Raw genomic sequence first — 18,652 nt, 5'->3', positions numbered from 1 at the left:
GTGACTTAGCAGCAGCAGCAGTAGATATGCAGATGACACCACCCTTATGGCAGAAAGTGAAGAGGAACTAAAGAGCCTCTTGATGAAGGTGAAAGAGGAGAATGAAAAACCTGGCTTAAAACTCAACATTTAAAAAATGAAGATCATGGCATCTGGTTCCATCACTTTATGGCAAACAGATAGGGAAACAACAGAAAAAGTGACAGACTTTATTTTCTTGAGCTCCAGAATCACTGCAGACAGTGACTTCAGCCATGAAATTAAAAGATGCTTACTCCTTGGAAGAAAAGCTATGAGAAACCTAGACAGCATATTAAAAAGCAGAGACATTACTTTGCTGATAAAGGTCCATCTAGTCAAAGCTATGGTTTTTCCAGTAGTCATGTATGGATGTGGGAGTTGGACCATAAAGAAAGTTGAAAGCTGAAGAATTGATGCTTTTGAACTGTGGTGTTGGAGAAGACTCTTGAGAGTCCCTTGGACTGCAAGGAGATCCAACTGGTCAATCCTAAAGGATATTAGTCCTGAATATTCATTGTAAAGACTGACCCTGAAGGTGAAGTTCAATACTTTGCCCATCTTATGTGAAAAGCTGACTCATTAGAAAAGACCCTGATGCTGGGAAAGATTGAAGACAGAAGGGCAGGGGGATGACAGAGGATGAGATGGTTGGTGGCATCACCAACTCGATGGACATGAGTTTGAGCAAGCTCCAGAAGATGGTAAAGGACAGGGAAGCCTGGTGTGATGCAGCCCACAGGGTTGCAAAGAGTCAGACATGACTGAGCGACTGAACAACAACAACCATCCTAAAGACCCTATCTCAAAATACAGTCATTTAGAGGGTTAGAGCTTCAACATATGAATTTTGTGGGAGGAGGGAGACACAATTCAGTCTGTTACAGAGAAGAAAGTGAGGGGAGGACCATAGAAATTTTTTGTAGAATAATGGCTTAAAAATTTCCAATCTTGATGAAAATTCTAAACCGACAGATCCAAGAAGCTCAAGAAACCCAACCAAACACAAGAAACTAGAAGAGAAGTATACCAAAACACATCATCTTAATCAAATTGTTCAAAATCAGTGAAAAGAAAAAAACCTTAGAAGTCTGAAAAAAAAAAAAAAGATACAGAGTAAACAAAAATAAGAATTACAGTAAACCAGCAAACTCTTGTCAGAAAAAAGGCAAGTCAGATGCCAGTGAAGCAACGTCTTTAATGTTCTGACACAAAACCAAAAACTCTCTCATCCTAGAATTTTACACCATGCAAAAGCATCTTTCAGAGTTAAAGGCCAAATAAAAACGTCTTCAGGTGCAGAAACACTGAAAAGCTTTTCACCAAGAAATCTTCACTATGAGAAATGTTTAAAAAAATCCTTCAGGCACAAGGAAAATAACAGCAGATGGAAACCTGGATTATACAAAGGAAAGAGGAACACCAGAAATGGTAACTGTGAGGGTAGATGTAAAAGACCTTTTCTTTTTTTTTTTTTGGTTTCTATTTTTAAACATCTCTTTAAAAAATAATTGAATGTGGGGATTAAGAGATACAAACTACTATGCTAAAAATACATAAGCAACAAGTATACATTGTACAGCACAGGGAAATACAGTGATTGTTTTACAATAACTTTAAATGGAGTATAACCTATAAAAATATCAAATCACTATGTTGTACACATAATATTGTAAATCAACTATACTTTGATAAAAAATAAAATGCAACTGATTTTTTTAAAAAAAATATATTGTGGGGTTATCAGATCAGATCAGTCGCTCAGTCGTGTCCGACTCTTTGTGACCCCATGAATTGCAGCACGCCAGGCCTCCCTGTCCATCACCAACTCCTGGAGTTCACTCAGACTCACGTGCATCGAGTCAGTGATGCCATCCAGCCATCTCATCCTCTGTCGTCCCCTTCTCCTCCTGCCCCCAATCCCTCCCAGCATCAGAGTCTTTTCCAGTGAGTCAACTCTTCGCATGAGGTGGCCCAAGTACTCGAGTTTCAGCTTTAGCATCATTCCTTCCAAAGAAATCCCAGGGCTGATCTCCTTCAGAATGGATTGCTTGGATCTCCTTGCAGTCCAAGGGACTCTCAAGAGTCTTCTCCAACACCACAGTTCAAAAGCATCAATTCTTCGGCGCTCAGCCTTCTTCACAGTCCAACTCTCACATGCATACATGACCACAGGAAAAACCATAGCCTTGACTAGACGAATCTTTGTTGGCAAAGTAATGTCTCTGCTTTTGAATGTGCTATCTAGGTTGGTCATAACTTTCCTTCCAAGGAGTAAGCGTCTTTTAATTTCATGGCTGCAGTCACCATCTGCAGTGATTTTGGAGCCCAAAAAAATAAAGTCTGACACTGTTTCTCCATCTATTTCCCATGAAGTGGTGGGACCGGATGCCATGATCTTTGTTTTCTGAATGTTGAGATTTAAGCCAACTTTTTCACTCTCCACTTTCACTTTCATGAAGAGGCTTTTGAGTTCCTCTTCACTTTCTGCCAAAAGGGTGGTGTCATCTGCATATCTGAGGTTATTGATATTTCTCCCGGCAATCTTGATTCCAGTTTGCACTTATAATAAGAGTGAGTTCAGAGCAATGCTATGGGAATAACCTGCATCTATAAAATAAGGAGACCTGCAGAAGTTTTAACTAAAACTGCTTTTTTCCTCAGAAAGCTTACAAAATAAACCATTTTTGCTTCATTCCTTTAGTGTTAACCTGATCACTAAGCAAGATGATTATGCTTCACTTGTTCTTTTTACCACTTGTTTTTACTGATTTCGAATATAGTCATTTAAAATAAACTTGGGCTTAGTTTCTGCTACAACTTGATGGTGAGGTAGAAGTATCTGCTTAAAAGTTAGTAGCAAACATTTGAGGAAGGAGATCCTACATGGGCATAGCTAACTCTATGCCCTGTCTGAACCAAATAGAGGAGGAGAGACAGAGAAAAAAAGTTGACTCAATAGGCTGGGCTAAAGATGGTATAGAGGATTTGGGTTAGTACAATGGTCTGGATATTTCCTTATTCTCACACATGCCATTATTGGAAAGACCACTCTGGGTCACTTTTTTTTTCTTTTTATTCTTTTATTGAAGGATAGCTGCTTTACAGAATTTTGTTGTTTTCTGTCAAACCTCAACATGAATCAGCTTTAGGTATACATATATCCCCTCCTTGTCCTTCCCATCTTCCTCCCCATCCCACCTCTCTAGGTTGATACAGAGCCCCTGTTTGAGTTTCCTGAGTCATACAGCAAATTCTGGTTGGCTATCTATTTTACATATGGTAATGTAAGTTTCCATGTTACTCTTTTCATACATCTCACTCTCTCCTCCCCTCTCCCCATGTCCATAGTCTATTCTCTATGTCTGTTTCTCCACTGCTGTTGTGTAAATAAATTCTTTAGTACCATTTTTCTAGATTCTGTATATGTACGTTAGAATATGATATTTATCTTTCTCTTTCTGACTCACTTCATTCCGTATAATAGGTTCTAGGTTCATTCACCTCATCAGGATTGACTCAAATGTGTTCCTTTTTATGGCTGAGTAATATTACATGGTGTACATGTACCACAACTTCTTTATCCATTCATCTGTCGATGGGCATCTAGGTTGCTTCCATGTTCTAGCTGTTGTAAATAGTGCTGCAATGAACAATGGGATACATGTGTTTTTATCAATTTTGGTTTCCTCAGGGTATATGCCTAGGAGTGGGATTGCTTGGTTGTATGGTGGTTTTATTCCTAGTTTTTTAAGGAATCACCATATCATCTTCCATAGTGGCTGTATCAATTTACATTCCCACCAACAGTGCAAGAATGTTCCCTTTTCTCCACACCCTCTCTAGCATTTATTGTTTGTAGACTTTGATGATCGTCATTCTGACCAGTGTGAGGTGATATCTCATTGTGGTTTTGAATTGTATTTCTCTAATAATGAGCAATGTTAAGCATCTTTTCATGTGTTTGTTAGCCATCTGTATGTCTTCTTTGGAGAAATGTCTGTTTAGATCGTTTTCCTATTTTTTGATCGGGTTGTTTGTTTTTCTGGCATTGAGTTGTATGAGCTGCTTGTATATTTTGGAAATTAATCCTTTGTCAGTTGTTTCATTTGCCATTATTTTCTCCCACTCTGAGGGGTGTCCTTTCACCTTGCCTATAGTTTCCTTTGCTGTGCAAAAGCTTTTAAGTTTAATCAGGTCCCGCTTGTTTATTTTTGTTTTTATTTCCATTACTCTGGGAGCTGGGTCATAGATGATCTTACTTTGATTTATGTCACTAAGTGTACAGCCTATGTTTTCCTCTAAGACTTTTATGGTTTCTGGTCTTACATTTAGGTTTTTAATCCATTTTGAGTTTATCTTTGTGTATGGTGTTAGAAAGTGTTCTAATTTCATTCTTTTACACATAGCTGTCCAGTTTTCCCAGCACCATTTAGTCAAGTGGTCCTTAGGAGCATCATTACGAACAAAGCTGTTAGAAATGATGGAATTCCAGTTGAGCTATTTCAAATCCTAAAAGGTGGTGCTGTGAAAGTGCTTCACTCAATATGTCAGCAAATTTGGAAAACTCAGCAGTGGCCACAGGACTGGAAAAGGTCAGTTTTCATTCCAATCCCAAAGAAAGGCAATGCCAAAGAATGTTCTAACTATTGCACAATTGCACTCATCTCACATGCTAGTAAAGTAACAGTCAAAATTCTCCAAGCCAGGCTTCAACAAAGATGTGAAGCATGAACTTCCAGATGTTCAAGCTACATTTAGAAAAGGCAGAGGAACAAGAGATCAAATTTCCAACATCCACTGGATCATCGAAAAAGCAAGAGTTCCAGAAAAACATCTAATTCTCCTTTGTTGACTATGCCAAAGCCTGTGTGGATCACAACAAAGTGTGGAAAATTCTTCAAGAGATGGGAACACCAGACCACCTGACCTGCCTCTTGAGAAATCTGTATGCAGGTCAGAAAGCAACAGTTAGAACTGGACATGGAACAACGGACTGGTTCCAAATTGGGAAAGGAGTACATCAAGGCTGTATATTGTCACCCTGCTTACTTAACTTGTATACAGAGTATATCATGAGAAATGATGGGCTGGAGGAAACACAAGCTGGAATCAAGATTGCTGGGAGAAATATCAATAACCTCAGATATGCAGATGACACCACCCTTATGGCAGAAAGCAAAGAAGAACTAAAGAGCCTCTTGATGAAAGTGAAAGAGGAGAGTGAAAAAGTTGGCTTAAAGCTCAACATTCAGAAAACGAAGATCATGGCATCCAGTCCCATCACTTCATGGCAAATAGATGGGGAAACAGTGACAGCTTTATTTTTGGGGGCTCCAAAATCACTGTAGATGGTGACTGCAGCCATGAAATTAAAAGACACTTGCTCCTTGGAAAAAAGTTATGACAGCATATTAAAAATCAGAGACATTACTTTGCCAACAAAGATCCATCTAGTCAAGGCTATGGCTTTTCCAGTAGTCATGTATGGATGTGAGAGTTGGACTATAAAGAAAGCTGAGGGCAAGTATTGATGCTTTTGAACTGTGGTGCTGGAGAAGACTTTTGAGAGTCCCTTGGACTGCAAGGAGATGCAACCAGTCCATCCTAAAGGAGATCAGTCCTGGGTGTTCATTGGAAGGACTGATGCTGAAGTTGAAACTCCAATACTTTAGCCACCTGATGCAAAGAACTAATTCACTGGAAAAGACTCTGATGCTGGGAAAGACTGAAGACAGGAGGAGAAGGGGATGACAGAGGATGAGATGGTTAGATGGCATCACTGACTCAATGGACATGGGTTTGGGTAGACTCCGGGAGTGATGGACAGGGAGGCTTGGCATGCTGCAGTCCATGGGGTTGCAAAGAGTCAGACATGACTGAGCGACTGAACTGAACTGAACTGTCTTTGCCTGTTGAATGTTCTTGCCTCTTTTGTCAAAAATAAGGTACCCATAGATTCCTGGGTTTATTTTTGGGCTTTCTATCTTGTTCCATTTCTGTACATTTTTGTTTTTGTGCCAGTACCATACTGTCTTAATGACTGTAGCTTTGTAGTATAATCTGAAGTCAGGAAGGTTGATTCCTCCAGCTCCATTCTTTTTTCTTGAGACTGCTTTGGCTATTCGGGGTCTTTTGTGTTTACATATGAATTGTGAAATTTTTTGTTCTAGTTCTGTGAAAAATGCCATTGGTAATTTGATAGGGATCACATTGAATCTGTAGATTGCATTTGCTGTATAGTCATTTTCACAATATTGATTCTTCCTACCCAGGAACATGGAATATCTCTCCATCTCTTTATGTCATCTTTGATTTCTTTCATCAGTGTCTTATGATTTTCTGTGTATAGTTCTTTTGTCTCCTTAGGTAAGTTTATTCCTAGATATTTAATTATTTTTGTTGCAATGGTGAACTGGATTGATTCCTTAATTTCTCTTTCTGGTTTTTCATTGTTAGCATATAGAAATGCAAGTGATTTCTGTGTATTGATTTTGTATCCTGCAACTTTGCTAATTCACTGATTAGCTCTAGTAATTTTCTGGTACTATCTTTAGTGTTTTCTATATACAGTATCTTGTCATCTCCAAACAGTGAGAGCTTTACTTCTTTTCCCATCTGGATTCCTTTTATTTATTTTTCTTCTTTTATTGCTGAGGCTAGGACTTCCAGAACTATGTTGAATAATAGTGGTGAAAGTGGACACCCTTGCCCTGTTCCCTGATCTTAGGGGGACTGCTTTCAGTTTTTCACCATTGAGAATTATGTTTGCTGTAGGCTTATCATATATGGCCTTTACTATGTTTGAGAAGGAAATGGCAACCCACTCCAGTATTCTTGCCTGGAGAATCCCAGGGATGGAGGAGCCTGGTGGGCTGCTGTCTATGGGGTTGCACAGAGTCGGACACGACTGAAGTGACTTAGCAGCAGCAGCAGCATGTTGAGGTAGGTTCCTTTTATGCCCATTTTTTGAAGAGTTTTAATCATAAATAGGTGCTGAATTTTGTCAAAGGCTTTTTCTGCATCTATTACAATGATCATATGGTTTTTATCTTTCAATTTGTTAATATGGTGTATCACACTGATTGGTGTATATTGAAGAATCCTTGCATTCCTAGAATAAACCCAACTTGATCATGGTGTATGAGCTTTTTGATGTGTTGCTGAATTCTGTTTGCTAAAATTTTGTTGAGAATTTTTGCATCTATGTTTATCAGTGATATTGGCCTGTAGTTTGTTTGTGTGTGTGTGTGTTATCTTTGTCTGGTTTTGGTATCAGGGTGATGGTGGCCTTGTAGAATGAGTTTGGAAGTGTCCTTCCTGTGCAATTTTTTGAAAGTTTTAGAAGGATAGGCATTAGCTCTTCTATAAATGTTTGATAGAATTCTCCTGTGAAGCCATCTGGTCCTGGGCTTTTGTTTTTTGAGAGAGTTTTGATCACAGCTTCAATTTCAGTGCTTGTAATTGGATTGTTCATAATTTCTATTTCTTCCTGGTTCAGTCTTGGAAGATTGAACTTTTCTAAGTATCTGTCCATTTCTTCCAGGTTATCCATTTTATTGCCATATAGCTGTTCATAATAGTCTCTTATAATTCTTTGTATTTCTACACTGTCTGTTGTAATCTCTCCTTTTTCATTTCTAATTTTATTAATTTGATTCTTCTCTTTTTTTCTTGATGAGTGTGGCTAAGGGTTTATCAGTTTTGCTTATCTTCTCAAAGAACCAGCTTTTAGTTTTATTAATCTGTGCTATTGTTTCTTTCATTTCTTTTTCACTTATTTCTGCTCAGATCTTTATGATTTCTTTCCTTCTACTAATTTTGGGAGCTTTTGTTCCTTTTCCAGTTGTTTTAGGTGTAAAGTTAGGTTGTCTATTCAATGTTTTTTCTTGTTTCTTGAGGTAGGATTGTATTGCTATAAACTTCCCTCCTAGAACTGCTTTTGCTGCATCCCATAGGTTTTGAGTTGTCATGTTTTCTTTGTCATTTGTTTCTAGAAATTTTTTGATTTCCTTTTGAATTTCTTCAGTAACCTATTGGTTATTTAGAAATGTGTTGCTTAATCTCCATATGTTTGTGTTTCTTACAGTTTTTTTTTTCTTGTAATTGATATCTAGTCTCATAGCATTGTGGTTGGAGAAGATGCTTGATATGATTTCAACTTTCTTAAATTTACTGAGGTTTGATTTGTGACCCAAGATGTGGTGTATCCTGGAGAATGTTCCATGTGCACTTGAGAAGAAGGTGTATTCTTCTGCATTTGGATGGAATGTCCTGAAGATATCAATGAGATCCATCTTATCTAATGTATCATTTAAGACTTGCGTTTCCTTATTAATTTTCTATTTTGATGATCTGTCCATTGGTGCGAGTGGGGTGTTAAAGTCTCCTACTATTATTGTGTTACTGTCAATTTCTCCTTTTATGTCTGTTAGTGTTTGTCTTATGTATTGAGGTGCTCCTATGTTGGGTGCATAGGTATTTACAATTGCTGTATCTTCCTCTTGGATTGATCCTTAGATCATTATGTAGTATCCTTCCTTATCTCTTGTAATCTTATTTTAAAGTCTGTTTTGTCTGATATGAGGATTGCTACTCCAGCTTTCTTTTCCTTCCCATTTGCATGGAATATATTTTTCCTTCCTCTCACTTTCAGTCTTTATGTGTCTTTAGGTCTGAAGTGGGTTTCTTGTAGACAGCATATATATGGGTCTTGTTTTTTTATCCATTCAGTCAGTCTGTGACTTTTGGTTGGAGCATTTAATTCATTTACGTTTAAAGTAATTATTGATATATATGTTCCTATTGCCATTTTCTTAATTGTTTGGGGTAGACTTTGTAGATCTTTGTTCTTCTCTTGTATTTCTTGACTATATAAGTCCCTTTAACCTTTGTTGTAAAGCTGGTTTGGTGGTACTGAATTCTCTTAACTTTTGCTTGTCTGAAAAGCTTTTTATTTCTCCATCAATTTTGAATGAAATCCTTGAAGATTTCACAGTAATCTTGGTTGTAGATTTTTCCCTTTCAGTATTTTAAATATATCCTGCCATTCCCTTCTGGACTGCAAAGTTTCCACTGAAAGATCAGCTGTTAAGTGTATGGGGTTTCCCTTGTATGTTACTTGTTGCTTTTCCCTTGCTGCTTTTAATATTCTTTCTTTGTGTTTAGTCTTTGTTAGTTTGATTAGTATGTGTCTTGGCATGTTTCTCCTTGAGTTTATCCTGTATGGGACTTTTTGTGCCTCTTGGACTTGAATGACTATTTCCTTTTCCATGTTGGAGAAATTTTCAACTATAATCTCTTTAAAAAAATTTCTCATACACTTTTTTCTTCTCTTCTTCTGGGACCCCTATAATTTGAGTGTTGGTGTATTTGATATTGTCCCAGAGGTCTCTGAGACTATCCTCAGTTCTTTTCCTACTTTTTACCTTATTCTGCTCTTCAGAAGTTATTTCCACCATTTTATCTTCCAGCTCACTGATTTGTTCTGCTTCAGATATGCTGTTATTGATTCCTTCTAGAATATTTTTAATTTCAGTGACTGGTTGTTTGTCTCTGTACATTTATTCTTTAATTCTTCTAGGTCTTTTTAAATTGATGCTTGCATTTTCTCCATTTTGTTTTCAAGGTTTTTGATCAACTTTACTATCATTATTCTGAATTCTCTTTCAGGGAGCTTGCCTATTTCCTCTTCATTTATTTGGGCTTCTGTGTTTCTAGCTTGTTCCTTCATTTGTGTAGTATTTCTCTGCCTTTTCATTATTTTTTTAACTTACTGTGTTTGAGATCTCCTTTTCCCAGGCTTCAGAGTTGAATTCTTTCTTCCTTTTGGTTTCTGCCCTCCTAAGGTTGGTTGAACTGTGGTGTTGGAGAAGACTCTTGAGAGTCCCTTGGACTGCAAGGACATCCAACCAGTCCATTCTGAAGGAGATCAGCCTTGGGATTTCTTTGGAAGGAATGGTGCTAAAGCTGAAAGTCCAGTACTTTGGCCACCTCATGCGAAGAGTTGACTCATTGGAAAAGACTCTGGTGCTGGGAGGGATTGGGGGCAGGAGGAGAAAGGGACGACAGAGGATGAGATGGCTGGATGGCATCACTGACTTGATGGACGTGAGTCTGAGTGAACTCCAGGAGTTGGTGATGGACAGGGAGGCCTGGCATGCTGCGATTCATGGGGTCGCAAAGAGTCGGACACAACTGAGCGACTGAAGTGAACTGAACCGAAGGTTGGTCCAGTGGTTTGTGTAAGCTTTGTATAGGGTGAGATTTGTGCTAAGTTTTTGTTTGTTTGCTTGTTTGTTTTCCTCTGATGAGGAAGGCTGAGTGAGGTGGTAATCCTGTCTGCTGATGATTGGATTTGTGTTTTTGTTTTGTTTGTTGCTTGAGGCATCCTGCACAGGATGCCAGTGGTGGTTGGGTGATGCCAGGTCTTGTATTCAAGTGGTTTCCTCTGTGTGAGTTCTCACTATTTGATACTCCCTAGGGTTAGTTCTCTGGTAGTCTAGGGTCTTGGAGTCAGTACTCCCACTCCAAAGGCTCAGGGCTTGATCTCTGGTCAGAAATGAAGATTCCACAAGTGGTTTCTTATGGCATTAAGTGATATTAAAACAAATATCCCAAAATGAGAAACCAAAGATGAACTCCAGACAAATGGCAGTTACAAAATCAGGCAAGTAATAATTAAAATAATGGAATATACACATATACATATACACCCATGAGGAAAGTCAAAACAGTACAACAATAATAAAGTACAATAGATTGATCCAGTGAACCAAGGAAATCAAAAATTATATTTATCAGTTAAGAACAAAACTAATTAAAGGACAAAGTGGAAAACAAAACTAAAGCAAGGTGCCATGTGGGGAATAAAACAATGAAAACAAAACTAACAAATATGTTGAGAAGAAAGGAAAGAAAGAATAGATATGCAAAGTTAAATAGAGGTAGATGAAGAAGATTTATATACATTAAAGATTAACTACAAGGGGAAAAGAACAGTAGAAAAGGCAAAAAAAAAAGGAATAAATGTAGAAAAATAAAATAGGTTTAAAAAATTAAAATTAAAAAAGAAAAAAGAAAAAAAAAAAAAAAGGAAACTCCCCAGAACTACAAAAGCACAAGATATAGCAGAGGTTTATAACAACAATAAAAAATGTGACTGAGAAAAAAAAGCTCAAAAGCTTAATTAGATTTCATAGTGCCAATAAAATTGACAACTACTATAGAGGGGGGAAAAGGGGAAAAGAAAAAAGAAAAACATCCAGAAGAATCTAGAGAATAAGTCAAAACATAAGAATAATAAATGTTTTTCTTGAGTCACTGCTGTCAGAGTTGTTTCCCTCGCTGGGAGTCACAGTCCACCTCACCTCCCTAGGACGCCCTCCAACACTGTGCTGATCTCTAGACCTGTTGTGGGGGCAGCTCAGATTCTAATCTGGTCCTATTCCTCTGCATTCTTGCCTCCAATGTCCGTAGCTATCAGAACTAGTGTGTTTTATTTTGTGGGAGCTATCAATGTCCTTTTATATATTCCATAAACAGAGTCTGCCTAGTTGAGCATGTGGGTTTAATCTGCAGCTTGTACAGCTGGTGGGAAGGTTTTGGTTCTTCTTCCTTAGTCACACCACCCCTGGGTTTCAATTGCGGTTTTATTTCCACCTCTGCATGTGGGCAGTCCACTGGGGTTTGCTCCTGGAGCTGCACTGGAGGACTTAGGTTTGCCCCTGTGAGGGCCAGGTGTGGAGGTGGAGCAGCTGCTTGGGTTGCAGGGGTTCTGGCAGCACCAGGTACTCAGGGGGGTTGGCGGCTAGGGCAGCAGGAAATATAGTGCTCTAGAAGGTTATGCCAACCAGTATTGGCCAATACGCTCCAGTGTTCTTGCCTAGAGAACCCCGCTCCCTGAAGAGAAGCCAGGCAGGCCACAGTCTACAGGGTCACAAAGAGATGGACACTACCAAAGTGAACCTGCATGGATAGATGCAAGACTTTTTTTTTGCCTGTGGCAGCTCTGCCCCAGTGAGAGTTGAGCACGAAAGTAGCGCAGCTGCTTGACTTGTGGGTACCCTGGCAGTGCCAAGTGTGCAAGGACACGGACTGCCTCAGCCACAGGAGTTATGGCCCTATCAGAGTCTTTTTTTGAGGCTCTTGTAGCTGGCGATCAGAAGGCCTCTTTGGCCAGTCTTTCTCCATAGCTCTGCTGGTTCAGGCACTTAGAGGGCTCCCTTGCCTGGGGTCCTTCTCTGTTGTTCTGCGCATCAGGCACATAGAAGGGCACCCCCCCGCCCCGGTTGGGGTCCTACTTTGCAGATTGGTGCGTCAGGCACTTAAAGGCGCACCCTGGGTGGGATCTTACTCTGTGGTTCAGTGCATCAGGAGTTTGATGGGCCAGCCTGTCCTTCAGCTGCCGATACTGGCATGTGGGGAGAGAGAGGCTATGGTGATGGCTCCAGTACCTATGCGTGGCTCAGCACTGTCACCTTGCTTCCATGGCTGCCCGACTTTCCTCCACCAGCATTTCCCACCACAATCTCATTCCTCCCATCTCCTCGATCTGTCTCTCTGTAGTCAACAGCAGCTCTTGCTCCACAATCCCTAAACTCCAGCTCCCAGCTACTGCACCTTCCGGAGGATCTACGTCCCTGTCCAGGCTGTGGCAAGGACTGTCTGATTCTCATTCCATTTAGGCTGCCACAGACTAGCTGTTTCACTCTCAGCCTTAAATGTTTCTCCTCTGACTCAGACAATTGCCCCGCTGTGGGACTCGGACCCACGGAGGGCAGGTGCAGTCCTACTAATGCTCCTGTTTTCCCCCCTAGTTCCTTTGTCCTACCGAGTTTTGCGTGAGTCTATATATTCTTTTTTTCCAGTCAGGGACTCCTGTCCGCTCTCAGCTGGTGTTCTGCATGCACTTCTGTGTCTGAAGGTGTACTCCTGATGTATCTATGGAGAGAGATGTACCCCACGTCTGCCTACTCCTCTGCCATCTTGTTCTCTTCCTTGTGTCATTTTTTACAGCCTTATGTTATTTGTGTTTTTTTCCAAGAATATGGGTTTTGCTTCCCTACATAGAGAGCAGACTCCTTGATGGTAGGGATCCCACTTTGACCTCTCTGAAAGTACAGCAACTGGTTCACAGTAGGTGTGGCAAAATTAATGAGGAGGAAAAATGCTTTATATTTTGTAAACACAAATGAGTTAAAAAGTGATTGTAGGGAATTCCCTGGAAGTCTGGTGGTTAGAACTTGGTGCTTTCACTGCTAGGACCTGGGTTACATCCCTAATTGAGGACTAAGATCCTGCAGGTTATGCAGTGCGGCCAAAAACCAAAAAATTATTGTAGGGATCAAGCCAGGAGGATAGAGAGGGGCTGGGAAGAAATATGTTACCACTTGGTACCTGTTTTTTTTTCAGCTTTGTTGAAGTATAATTGACAAATAAAATGGTAAGATATTTAAAATGTATATTGTAATGACATACGTATGCATTGTGAAAGAATATTGAGTAAAACAAGTAGGTAATAAGATAGTGTATGGTGTGTGGCAAGAAAAATATCAAGGTGAGTGGTGTGACTTAGATTTTTTTTTTTCCTATTTGCTCATTTGTATGTTCTACTTCCTTTACAAGAGGCATTTTTTTGTTTTTACAAAAGTATTTTTTAAATTGAATGAAATTCTGCATTCTCATTAAGAATTTGGACACTCAGAAGACTTCAAAATTCTCACCCATGTTCAACGGCTCAGAGGTGTTCTTACCTGGGGAGTGGGATGTGGGTACATTCCTTTCAGTGGAGGATAAGCTGCCACTCTTCAAACAACTCAGAAAGGTCTTAAATGAACAGGGCTCAAGAAACCAACATAGACGCCTCTGGGATACTGGAAACAACCTAATGGCCCAACATTATGGGATTTTAAAAGTAAATTATGGTACCTCCAGATAATTGGAATATTTGCAGCCATTAAAATCTGTTGTTTATAAGAATAGTTAATAACATGGGAAATGCTTAAATTTAACATTAAATCTAAAAAGTTACATGCAGTGTTATGCTATTTCAAAAGAGAATTATACATGTAATTTAATTTTCAAAAGGAAATAGACCCAAATATTAATAAACATTATCCCTGGGTGATAAAAATATGAATAATTTTGGCTTCTTTACCCTTTTGCTATTTTCAAAAATTCTACCATGACTTACTTTTATAATTAGAACACACACAATATTATTATTATAATTATTTTTAAAGAAGTTGTCTTACAGAACTGGAGAGTGGTTTGTGGCACTGAAGCAGACAACTTGGATGTAAATTCTGGTTCAGCCAGGCTGGCAAGCCACTGTCCCCTTTTGGGTCTCAATTTCCTTATCTTAAAACAGACATGAAAGTGAAAGTGAAGTCGCTCAGTCGTGTCCAACTCTTTGCGACCCCATGGACTATAGCCCACCAGGTTCCTCTGTCCATGGGACTTCCCAGGCAAGAATACTGGAGTGGGTTGCCATTTCCTTCTCCAGGGGATTTTCCCAACCCAGGGATCGAACCCGGGTATCTGGCATTGCGGGCAGACGCTTTTACCGTATGAGCCACCAGGGAAGTACAAATGATAGCATCTAATAGGATGACTATAAGATTAAATGAGTTAGTTCATAATTAAGTACTTAACATAATGCCTGGTAGTAAGCATCTACCAATTAATCTATCATTACTACTATTATACATGAAACAATGGAATGGTTCAAAATTGGGAAAGGAGTATGTCAAGGCTGTACATTGTCCTGCTTATTTAACATCTATGCAGAGTACATCATGTGAAATGCTGGGCTGGATGAAGTGCAAGCTGGAATCAAGATTGGTGGCAGAAATATCAATAACCTCAGATATGCAGATAACACCATCCTAATGGCAGAAAGTGAAAAGGAACTAAAGAACCTCTTGATGAAAGTGAAAGAGGAAGAGTGAAAGAGTTGGCTTAAAACTCAACATTCAAAAAAACGAAGATCATGGCATCCGGTCTCATCACTTAATGGAAAATCAATGGGGAAACAAAGGGAACAGTGACTGAGTTTCTTTTCTTGGGCTCCAAAATCACTGCAGAAGGTGACTGCAGCCATGAAGTTAAAAGAGGTTTGCTCCTTGGAAGAAATGCTATGATCAACATAGACAGCATGTTAAAAAGTAGAGACATTACTTTGCTGACAAAAGTCCATCTGGTCAAAGCTATGGTTTTTCCAGTAGTCATGTATGGATGTGAGAGTTGGACCGTAAAGAATGCTGAGTGCCGAAAAATTAATGCTTAAGAGTCCCTTGGATTGCAAGGAAATCAAAGCAGTCAGTCCTACAGGAAGTCAACCCTGAATATTCATTGGAAGGACTGATGCTGAAGCTTCAATACTTTGACCTCCTGATGTGAAGAGTTGACTCATTGGAAAAGACCCTGATGCTGGGCAAGATTGAAGGTAAGAGTAGAAGGGGGCAGCACAGGATTAGATGGTTGGATGTCATCATTAACTCAATGGACATGAGTTTGAGGAAACTTTCAGAGATAGTGAAGAACAGGGAAGCCTGGCATGCTGCAGTCCATGGGGTCCAAAGAGTTGGACATGACTGGGTGACTAAACAACAATAACTACTATTATTATTGTACATTGAAAGTTTCATCCTCTTACCTATTTATGAGTTTAGCTCTTTCAATCAAGGCTATTTTCTGAATATAATCACAGACCTCCAAGACCAAGGGGACTGCATACAATATAATTGCAAAGAATTATAACAATTTCCTTGAGGACTGGGTATTTAGGTATTCAATTAGGCAACAGAGAGCAAACTGTGGCTAGAGAGCAACCACAGGTGCTTTTCCTCTTTTTCTGTGACTTTAATGCTCCAGGTGGGATCACTGAGTTAAACCTGTTTATTCAGAGTAGAAGGCTAAAGGAGCTCTGTCTGAATTTTCTTTGGTAGGCTCTAAATTTAGAGCTGTGTCTCTACCTCTAAGAATTCAGTTCAATCTCACAATCCAAATTTGGTTGAAGAGATTCCCTGCTCTATTACCCAGCTAATAAGAGGCAGATCTGGGATTTGAACTTATGTCTATCTGACTCCACATGTCAGTATTTAATTTATATAATATACTGGCTACCAACTGAAACATGAGACATTTCAAGAAGGCCACTTTATCCAAGACCCAACAGTGAGACATAGAGAGGATCAGTTTGTTTCCCACTTCTCATTCCTAAATGTCATCAGCATAAAACAAATCAAGATTTAGCATGGCATTTGTACAAAAATCAGCTCCTGACTCTAAAATAGAGCATAGGGCAGAAGGGACCTACTTTATTCATAAAACAGAGAAGGGGTTATAAAAGAGGCCCCATGCATACCATGGATTGGGCTAGAAACCTGTGTCCCAGTGTCATTATCTCAGTTAAGACTGCAACTCAGGTGACACCTTAGGAAGGGAGGGGTGGCTTGGTGCTCTGACAGCCTGGAGTTCCCTGGCTCCTGCAGGGCTTACAGTCTGTGTGATCAATCCCCGTCTGTTGTCTGTATCTCTGCCTACTGAGTGGTGATCTCTTTCACATGTCTCGTTATTCCTTAAAAACTAGAATATCACCACCTCTGTGAAGCCCACCCCTACTCTCTGAGGACAGCTAATCATGTCCTCCCTACTGAGCTTACTAGTTCTGGGCCTGTTCCTTCGCATCATTGCTTCGCACACTGTGTATTGTTCTTTGTCCTGTCACAATCCCAGTTAACCCTCTGAGGTCAAAGACTACAATATTCTTTTTTAAGGTTGATGGGAGAATAAATTGAGATGATGTAAGTAAAGTGATAGTGTCTGGTACATAACAGGTGTTCAATAAATGTTCTCTTACCTTGTTGTCTCACTTGATGCAGTACTCAGAGCAATTCCTTCAAGGTCATGGTTTCTAAGCATATTTTTCTTGAAGAAATGAATGAGTAAATTAACAAGTGCATTCCACCTCTTGCTCCAGAGCAGGCATCACATCTTATACTGACCTATATCTCCTGGAATATCTGCTTCCCTATATTTGTATCCTCTGAAACATCTGTAACAATAATGATCACTTGACTGGGAAAAGTATATAACATGACTGGCTTTCTCTTCTTGCAAAGGATGTTGCTAGATGCAACAATTACCTCTGGGGCAGCTGCAGGAAAAATATTTTCTATCATCTGTTTCATCTTGAATAAGTGAGATTGCCAGGGGTCTTATAGACAAAAACTTTAAATCTTGCTAGTAAAACTCAACCCACTTGCCAAAGAGAGGGCTGTTTTCCTTTCTTTCTTTCTAAACAGTTAACAACCAGTATAAACTACAGAAGGATAAGCCCTCCAAAAGTGAGAACCCTGATGAAATCCAAGTGTTGACTGTTAGATCCTAAGTAAGGTCTCGAAAATCTCATTTATTTCCATGTCCCCATGCCAGCATCACAGGTACTCAAAAAGTCTTTCTTTAATAAAGTTCCTTTTAAGGAGATAAAGAGAAGGAAAGTGATGATTTCTGCAGTGTGATTTTGTGATGGTCTGTGGCTTTAAAGGCAAATAGTCCATAGGAAAGATGGAAAAACTAAGAATTCACATAGCTGGATAGCGTTACACAATTGTAAAAACATTTTCCCCATATGTTATTTAGTATTAATTGCATAGCATTAATTGAACCCTTACGGTACAATAGGTGAGTTAAATACCATTGTGTTTGATCCTGACAACAAATCTTGAAATGTTATGGCAGTGCTCATCTTATAGTTGGAAAAAAATATGCTTGGGCAGACTAAATGATTTGCCCAGGGCCACAGACCAATACTGATTACCGTTCCCCCCATTAACATATGGGCTTCATGAGGGCAGCATCTATAGCTCCTAGAACAGTACCTGGCATATAGTAGATGCTAAACAAATATCTGGTGAAGAATTAACCTGGTTGACTGACTCCAAAGCCTTAGGTCTCTCTGTAATTTCACCTGTTACTTTGTAAAAAAAAATTTTTTTTTTAAGAATCCAGAGGTAGCACCCTCTTTACACCCATGAGGAACTGAGGTTCTGGGAGATAAAGTTAATTTGCCTACAGCTAACATGGAAAGTTATGACCAACCTAGATAGCATATTGAAAAGCCGAGATATTACTCTGCCAACAAAAGTCCATCTAGTCAAGGCTATGGTTTTTCCAGTGGTCATGTATGGAGGTAAGAGTTGGACTGTGAAGAAAGCTGAGCACCAAAGAATTGATGCTTTTGAACTGTGGTGTTGGAGAAGACTTGAGAGTCCCTTGGACTGCAAGGAGATCCAACCAGTCCATCCTAAATGAGATCAGTCCTGGGTGTTCATTGGAAGGACTGATGCTAAAGCTGAAACTCCAATACTTTGGCCACCTCATGCAAAGAGTTGAATCATTGGAAAAGACCCTGATGCTGGGAGGGATTGGGGGCAGGAGGAGAAGGGGACGACAGAGGATGAGATGGATGGATGGCATCACCGACTCAATGGACATGAGTTTGGGTGAACTCCGGGAGTTGGTGATGGACAGGGAGGCCTGGCGTGCTGCGATTCATGGGGTTGCAAAGAGTCGGACACGACTGAGCGACTGAACTGAACTGAACAAGGATAGCTGTGCCAGGACTGGG

At 39.7% G+C, this 18,652-nt stretch overlaps 1 protein-coding gene and 1 long non-coding RNA gene across 2 annotated transcripts in view; both read right to left on the bottom strand.

Annotated features, from left to right (window-relative positions):
- METTL8 (methyltransferase 8, tRNA N3-cytidine) overlaps nucleotides 1-18,652 on the bottom strand; it is a 165,407-nt gene that overhangs the window by 12,337 nt on the left and 134,418 nt on the right. The gene's annotated exons all lie outside the window — the stretch shown is intronic.
- Nucleotides 1,287-16,941, bottom strand: LOC129646308 (uncharacterized). The gene is made up of 3 exons (XR_008711841.1): nucleotides 16,883-16,941; nucleotides 13,773-13,903; nucleotides 1,287-1,413 (listed from the first exon to the last, which is right to left on the bottom strand). It is a non-coding gene; the product is annotated as an uncharacterized LOC129646308 (long non-coding RNA).

Source organism: Bubalus kerabau, chromosome 3 (genome assembly GCF_029407905.1).
Source record: "Bubalus kerabau isolate K-KA32 ecotype Philippines breed swamp buffalo chromosome 3, PCC_UOA_SB_1v2, whole genome shotgun sequence".
NCBI classification, from domain to species: Eukaryota; Metazoa; Chordata; class Mammalia; order Artiodactyla; family Bovidae; genus Bubalus; species Bubalus kerabau.
This window is presented reverse-complemented; position numbering and strand designations above follow the sequence as displayed.